The sequence below is a fragment of the Acipenser ruthenus genome, chromosome 8 (assembly GCF_902713425.1).
Source record: "Acipenser ruthenus chromosome 8, fAciRut3.2 maternal haplotype, whole genome shotgun sequence".
Classification (NCBI taxonomy): domain Eukaryota; kingdom Metazoa; phylum Chordata; class Actinopteri; order Acipenseriformes; family Acipenseridae; genus Acipenser; species Acipenser ruthenus.
Window position 1 is genome coordinate 2,651,788 of NC_081196.1, and position 8,318 is coordinate 2,660,105.

The following is an 8,318-nucleotide window of genomic DNA, read 5'->3' on the forward strand; positions in this document are numbered from 1 at the left end:
TTTCAAGGCAGACAGGGGTTTCCAGATGTGCTGTGAAGCACAAAGAAACGGGCAACGTTGAGGACCGTAGACGCAGTGGTCGGCCAAGGAAACTTACTGCAGCAGATGAAATCATGCTTACTTCCCTTCGCAATCGGAAGATGTCCAGCAGTGCCATCAGCTCAGAATTGGCAGAAAACAGTGGGACCCTGGTACACCCATCTACTGTCCGGAGAAGTCTGGTCAGACGTGGCCTTCATGGAAGACTTGCGGCCAAAAAGCCATACCTCCGACGTGGAAACAAGGCCAAGCAACTCAACTATGCACGAAAACACAGGAACTGGGGTGCAGAAAAATGGCAGCAGGTGCTCTGGACTGATGAGTCAAAATTTGAAATATTTGGCTGTAGCAGAAGGCAGTTTGTTCGCCGAAGGGCTGGAGAGCGGTACACGAATGAGTGTCTGCAGGCAACAGTGAAGCATGGTGGAGGTTCCTTGCAAGTTTGGGGTGGCATTTCTGCAAATGGAGTTGGGGATTTGGTCAGAATTAATGGTCTCCTCAATGCTGAGAAGTACAGGCAGATACTTATCGATCATGCAATACCATCAGGGAGGCATCTGATTGGCCCCAAATTTATTCTGCAGCATGACAACGACCCCAAACATACAGCGAAAGTCATTAAGAACTATCTTCAGCGTAAAGAAGAACAAGGAGTCCTGGAAGTGATGGTATGGCCCCCACAGAGCCCTGATCATCGAGTCTGTCTGGGATTACATGAAGAGAGAGAAGCTACTGAGGCTGCCTAAATCCACAGAAGAACTGTGGTTAGTTCTCCAAGATGTTTGGGCCAACCTACCTGCTGAGTTCCTTCAAAAACTGTTTGCAAGTGTACCTAGAAGAATTGATGCTGTTTTGAAGGCAAAGGGTGGTCACACCAAATATTGATTTGATGTAGATTTTTCTTCTGTTCACTCACTTTGCATTTTGTTAATTGATAAATATAAACTATTAACATGTCTATTTTTGAAAGCATTCTTACTTTACAGCATTTTTTCACACCTACCTAAAACTTTTGCACAGTACAGTATATATATATATATATATATATATATATATATATATATATATATATATATATATATATATATATATATAAACCCTTATGAAAGTCTGGTACATTTCTACAGACTTAAGGCTTGCTTTTTTAGTAGGTCTGAATTTAGTGGGGTTTTTTTCTGATGAAGCCCTGGAATCAACATAAAATCCTGCTTTATGTAAAAGTCACTAATATCCTGATCAGTTATTTCCTGTGTTTATTTCATTTTAGACCATATTCACAAAACTCTAAGGACTATTTTAATTGTTGTTTTTTTTCTGTACTGTAGGCTTTCCTGTTTCACATATACGAGATTATAAAAAGACATGTATTTCCTACCTGTTTGTCTTCTCTTTATGCAGAATACCAGTAATACTATTATAATAGCCCCCCCTATAATAGCCAATAAAGACACTGTAATATAAACTGCTAGGTAGCTGTTGTCCTTAGTTTCTTCTGCTTTTGCTGTAAAACAAATGAAGAAAATTGATAAAAGCTGAAAAACAAAAACCAACATTAACTGATGTATTCTATTTTGTTTCATCTTGGCTTTTGGTTTAACTTGCACAGATTCAGAGCTTTGTATATCCTTATATTCTACAGTCTGCAATATTGTTATGAATAATAATAAGAATAGAAAGATACCCCTCCAAACCGCAGACCTTTAATATAATATACTAGTACATTACACTAGTAACTCTTTTGTTCTATTTCAGTAAGATACTGGAAATATTTAATGCTCTAGAAACGTGTCTCCTCTGGTGGGGTATAGGTTGATCAAACCAGCCCCTCAGTGCTGAAAGAGTTCAGGAGAAAAGGGTGACCCTTCAATTCTAAATCACATTGAACCCCTCTCTCTGCCCAGAAGATTTCCGTTTCATGTAACTTGCTTCCATAGCTCACAATGCAGTATTCCAATCTGTGGCAATGGCTCAAGGATTTAGCATGACCTATCATCTACAAACCCAACAACAAACTCAACCTAGAAAAAAGCTTTCTTGCCCCACATGCCGACTTTGCAATGGATTTGTTTATAATTGATGACTTTAGATCGAGTACCTACCGATGTTCAAATCTGTCTGAATGAAATGGGTTACCCCCGAGGCGGTATATTTGCAAGTGTATGTTCCTTCATTTGATGAGTGCAGGTTCTGAAGTATGAGGGAGCCGTCACCAGTATTGATCCTCTCTTCATCCACACGTGCGTTATCCAGAGAATTCTGAGAGGTTTTAGTGCTGCTCTGGTATTCCACAACTGTAGACAGGTTTCCGTCTCTCATCACACTCCAGATCAAAGTGAATTCCTGGTGATTTTCAGAAATACTGCAGGGAATAACAGCTGTTTGTGTTTCCAGACTCTGAATGCTTTCTAAAAAGAAAAAGAAAAAACACATAATAAGCACCAGAAATACAATTTACAGGATACAGCACATCAAACAAATTAGGTTGAGTTAACTCATGTGTGTTTGTGTGTACTGTATATTCAATAGATAAAGATTAAAACGTGACCTTGCTTTTTCCATGAACCTTCCCACGTTTGATCGCCTGAAGAAACAATAGTACAGATATACTGCTCTGTTGCATTTTGGTCATGTGGTATTCTCAAGGTGCTGGTCACTGAATACAGCCCCTCCTTGTTTAATTGCGTGTCGTTTTGTGTTGGGGCTGCATCGTCGTGACTGGCGGTCCATCTCAGAGTCGGGGCAGGGTAAATGTCACGTGAAGAACATGTCAACTCTTCTGTCACGCTGTTATATACCAATGACAGGGATCTGATTGGGGCTGCAAAGAAACAAAAGCAACATCAGATTACTTCATTGGACTAAATAAAGGAAAAGAGTTGCACACACACATCAATAGATGGCAACCTACTTTGTAGAGAATTAAACAATGTGGATAATGGCATTAAGTATGTACTGATCTTTTTCATTATTTAAATAATATTTTTAATAAGTTAATATGTACAGTTGGTCCTGTCTCTTCTGGTATAAGGCTCAGCTTTTTCAAAATACGACAGGAATATGTATTTTTCATACAGGCTCCATATTTTTTCACTAGTGGATAAAAATGTTTATGAATAACATCCAAAAAATGCCAAAAATGACTGACCTTTCACCTCCACATTAACATGGGCGTCATTGTTCCCTTGGTCTGTACTGACGTAGCACTGGTAAGTGCCTTCGTCTGCCATCCGGATATCTCTGAGAAGGAGAGAGGCATTGCTGTTGCCAAATTCATCCTTAAAAATGGACGTTCTCCCCCGGTACTGCTCATTTTGACTGCGCAGCTGGTCTTGGTTGTGGTAGAAACTGTGCACAATGGTGCTCCCGGGAATCTTCTGCCAATGAATGACGATCCCACTTCCACGTGTAAAGTAACATGGCAAAGTGCACGCTTCGGAATATTTGCACACAAGTGCTAAAATGGAAATGAGTACAAGTTACAGAATAGAAGAGTTGGCCCCTTGTGATAGAAATACAATGATTCTTGGTTGTAAATCTCCCTCCCAACCTGTGAGGGCGCTAAGCAGTGAGAACAGAGTTCCTTGGACGGGCTGGCCTGACAGTTCTTTCCCAGGGTTCAAGGGAAGTCGGATAGCTAAGAAGGGGGCGAGACTCTGCTGCAATAACGCATTGACCCGGAAGGGAAACAACGTGGCAGCCACAGATTGGAGAGGTGGTTGCACACGTTTACCAAGGGGTCATGTGTGACAGCATAAAAGGGGACGGAGAGACGTAAAGAATCTGTTCCTTCGCACTGTTTTTTGTAAATAAACTGAGAAGGACTGTGAGAGACCACGTTCCATAAGTAAAAAGTACCGTGAGTGTTTTGTTTATTTTGTCTTGTAATTGTCTTGTCCTGTCTTTGGAGGTAAATGCCCACACAGTAAGGGTTACATTTCTATTTCAGGGAACCAGGGTTATGATAATAACCTAACGTCCTGCTTCTTTAAACAGCACCATCATTTCTACTCAAACAATTCAACTTGATGACAGGGCACTATTGTGAAAGATTGTGTTAAAAAGTCAATTAAAAAAAAGTGACCACCACAGTCACAGCTGCATAATATGTGTTTTTCATTATTTCCACTTGGGCTGAGAACACAAAAGCAACATGTTTCTATTGCATTTGCACATACCAGCAGATCAGCAGATTACTACAAGATTGTAAAACTTCCCATTCCCACAATATAAAAGTTAAGTATCAAGGGCAGGGCATTTTTTATGTACTTATTATATCTTAAGAACCTTGTGACTCAGCTCCTTTAACTTCAATGCAGTTCTACTGTTCTGAAAAGAAAAGTGAAAGCACAAAGAACCTCACCTTGAACGTCCAATTCCATGCACACAAGAATCCATAGTAAGATATGGGTATAAGGAGTCTTATTGACCATCTTGTTTCTTTCTTCTTAGCATATCAGCTTTTCAAATCACATCTAAAACGACAAATAATAACAACATTATAAATAACCTTAAAACAATCAGGTAATTCTCAGAAATGAGAGGGGGGGGGCAAAGGACATTCATATTTATTAACTAACAAAACAAACAGGACTTATGTATGTGGACTTAAAAACAAACCTGGACAGTATAAACTGAAAAGCAGGGAGTTAGGGACCTATATCCTAATTATAGAAGGGTTAGTGGGGCTATTCCACCACATAGTCTGATTAACCCATTCAGTGACACTGTGCTCATTTGAGGACAGGCTACTTTGTAATTTTTTGGAACATTTTTAACTGGCATCTACCTGTTCTTCTCTCTAACTATACTGTTATGATCATTTACTCTCCTTTTGTTAACAGCAAAAGTCTAAATACAATGTAAGAAATGTCCGCCCCCGGCTTGTGTTGTGATATTTTCAAATAAAAATGTATTTGGTACTTAATGGGTCACCTCTGAATCGCAACAATCCTGAAATGAAATGTTGGACTGTCAAGAGTTGAGCTTTACGATTTCTCAGACTGGATTTAAAGGGCGCCTTCCCCTATTAGAATCACAACAGAGCTGGTGGAATCAAAGCAGCTTTCCAATTGAGAAATTGCCTTCAATTTGCACAGATATAAATGGGCCACAGTGTTTATAATTTAGTTATGATGTCTCATGTACACCAGTGATTTAGGGTTCAAATCTGAGGTGGCCTCAATCCCTGATAAGGTAACATCGAGTTGAGTTGTTCAGTTGATATGATATGTTAATACAGTACACCCTCGCTATAATGCGCTTCATTAGAATGGACCTTGCCCATGGACCCAGAATAAAAAATGTTTAAAAAACAAAAAAACACACACTGTCAACATCGTGTCTGTTTGCACGGGATGCCGCCTCTGCAGAGAAGGCAACTCGTTTTTGTCTCAATAAAAAGCGCGCGCTGTGTAACTATGCCTCACAAACGAAAATAATTGTAAGTTGCAACAATGCTGGAAACTATATTGACCGTTTGAAAAAAAGCAGTAACGCAGGCATATCTCTGTCGTGAATATAGGTTGTAATTCTACTTGTATGCACAATATCATCTCATTAATTTACAGTTTATCATTTATTCTGATTGTCCATAACGAATCCCTCGATATTCAGACAAAAGGCTTGGACCCCAAAAGGTTCTTATAGCCAGGGTGTGTCACCAATCTGCCCCACTAAACGCGGGAAGCAAAGGTAATGCATTTTTTAAAATTATTTATTATTATTATTTTTAATTTTCAAATACGTATTTATGTAGATATATATTAAATAGAGTGCATAAATAAAAAACGTACATGCAAATATCACATCCAGTGCAATTCATTGGTCAACCCTTACTTGAACACATTACAATTCATAGCAAGATATGCAACTCTTGTAAACACAGAACATGTATTATTACTACTCGCCTAAATAAAATACCTAGATTACATCATTTTCGTTTTGAGAGATTTGTTGAAATACAAGTTTTTTTGGTTGTTGATTTCTATGAAGGCCGGGAGCACGAAATCAAATGACATCAAAATACGGATTTATCAACCGCCAGTGTTATAGACTTACCAAGTCAGTGACCGGCTCACCCCTTGAACAGTTTTTCACTGCAACGCGCGTCCTAGCAGGATGGAGACAGTGATACACTATCCATCGACATCGGCGGTGTCGCTCGGACAGTAGTTTTCAATACAAGTATTGATTTGTGTTAACTCATCACGTGGCGCTCAACGGTACTCAGCGCTGAGTAATCAGAGTGGCGTTGGTCACTTCGAGGAAAACAACAGTCAGCTTCATTATTTCTTATAATTCAGGCTGGAATTCAGTAGTTGTTGTTGGTGATGTTAATAATATATAGATCTTTGAACTTTACTTATTTTTTAAGTTGGGCGAATGATGTTGAGCATTTGTACATGAGCAAAACAGCAAGAATAAGCAGAAAAGCAGAGCTGCACAATATACTCCAGAAATGCATTTCAGGAAAGCGCGGGTGTGTTTTGTTTTGTTCAATTTGAAAGGTACCAATAGATTACAGAGGTAAAGCAAGCTGTGCTAAACAAAAAATGTTGAAAAAGCATTTTTATGTTTTATATGTGTGTATGTATGTATATATATATATATATATATATATATATATATATATATATATATATATATATATATATATATAGTAGCGTGCACGGGGAAGGCAGCAGCATGGCTGGTAGGTGACGTAATCACACACAAAGACATGAGCCCCATATACGCTCCTTGCAAGGGAGCTGGGTTTTTTGTACAGCGGTATCGGCGCTATGCTTTAGTGATGGCAAAGTTCCCTTTTATTTTGTTTACTTTATGAATGATTTGTAGATACATGGTGTCTCAATTTTGCACGTTTAAGAGTTTCGTTTGAGAAAACCTCCTGACAAACCGAACTGGCGCTTTGGGTCGTCCTGGGATCCAGTACATGCAGTCTCAAACTTACATGGAGTCACATGATAACCCTGCACATGGGTGCTATTAAAAAGTTACATAGACAACTGACACACAAAAAAATACTATACAATAATGGATCTAAACAATATGAATACAATAGGTAAAACATCTGTGGAATGTCATACCTATGACAACCAACAAGGTCTTTAGATTCCTTAAAAAGACACTCCATGGTACAGCTTAAAACACCACTCTTTGTTTTTTAATAAACTTTGAATCTAGACGTACGGACACTAAACTTTGGTAAAATAAATAAATCAATAAACCTCTATAAAACTAGATAAAAGTGGCATCATTAAAAAAAAAGTCTTGCCCCCTTTTACAGACAGAATTGCACTGAAGAGACTGACAGGCAATGTCAAACCAGACACACAAGCACACACTGACACTGACACTGATAGAGATCAAGGTTCAAAAGGACAAGAAAACTGGGCAAGGAGAAACAAATGCATTTGACCCCTTTTTCACACTTTAATGAAAAGTGTAATGACTTTGTTATTTGTTTAAACACTAGTGTTCAAGGAATAAACATACATTCAACTTTCTGTTAAAAGACTCGTTGAGTTCCAGAACTCAGTTTATTGTTACATTTAGACATTCTGTATGTACAGTTAGTGGAAAATAAAGTATAGTCATATGGTGAACCTAAATCACAACGACACAGCTGCAGTATACACTAACTAGTACAGACTGTACTGAATTACATAACCATGCAATTGCTTTTTTATTATTTGCTACTTTTGTCCATAATAAACTACTGTGGCACTATTCTTTACACCATGACAACACGCCTTTCTTCTAGTTTGTGACGATATTCATGGGAATCAAATGACCCATTCCTCAAATCACAGCACAGGTTCTTATACCAAAGCACTGCTAGCACTAACTCTAATCTGCTGTATACTCCTGAGAGCTACACAGCTATACAGAAGACTGGCAGGGTCACACAGTGGTAGCACAAGTAAAAAGTGCAATTGCCAGAAAATGCCTCAGAATTGTAAAACAAAATGATAATAATTGAAATGAATTACTTACATTTATGTTGACAACATTAAGGAAAAAAAGAACCTTGCTGTGTTGAAACGCCAGGTTTTCTCTTTAAATAAACAGGTTGAACTTGAAACAGAGTGGGTGTGCTTTTAGATACTGCTTTACTTATTAACACACATACCTGGTAAGTGATTTGCACTTAGATTTGTAAGTGATTTGCATCTAGAATTGCACTGGCCTCTGGACAGGGTCCAACGCTTTTAGTTTTTTTTTGTAATATTGGCTCTGGCTGAAGCCCTGTCGAAGTGTATTCAGTGTGTTCTGTA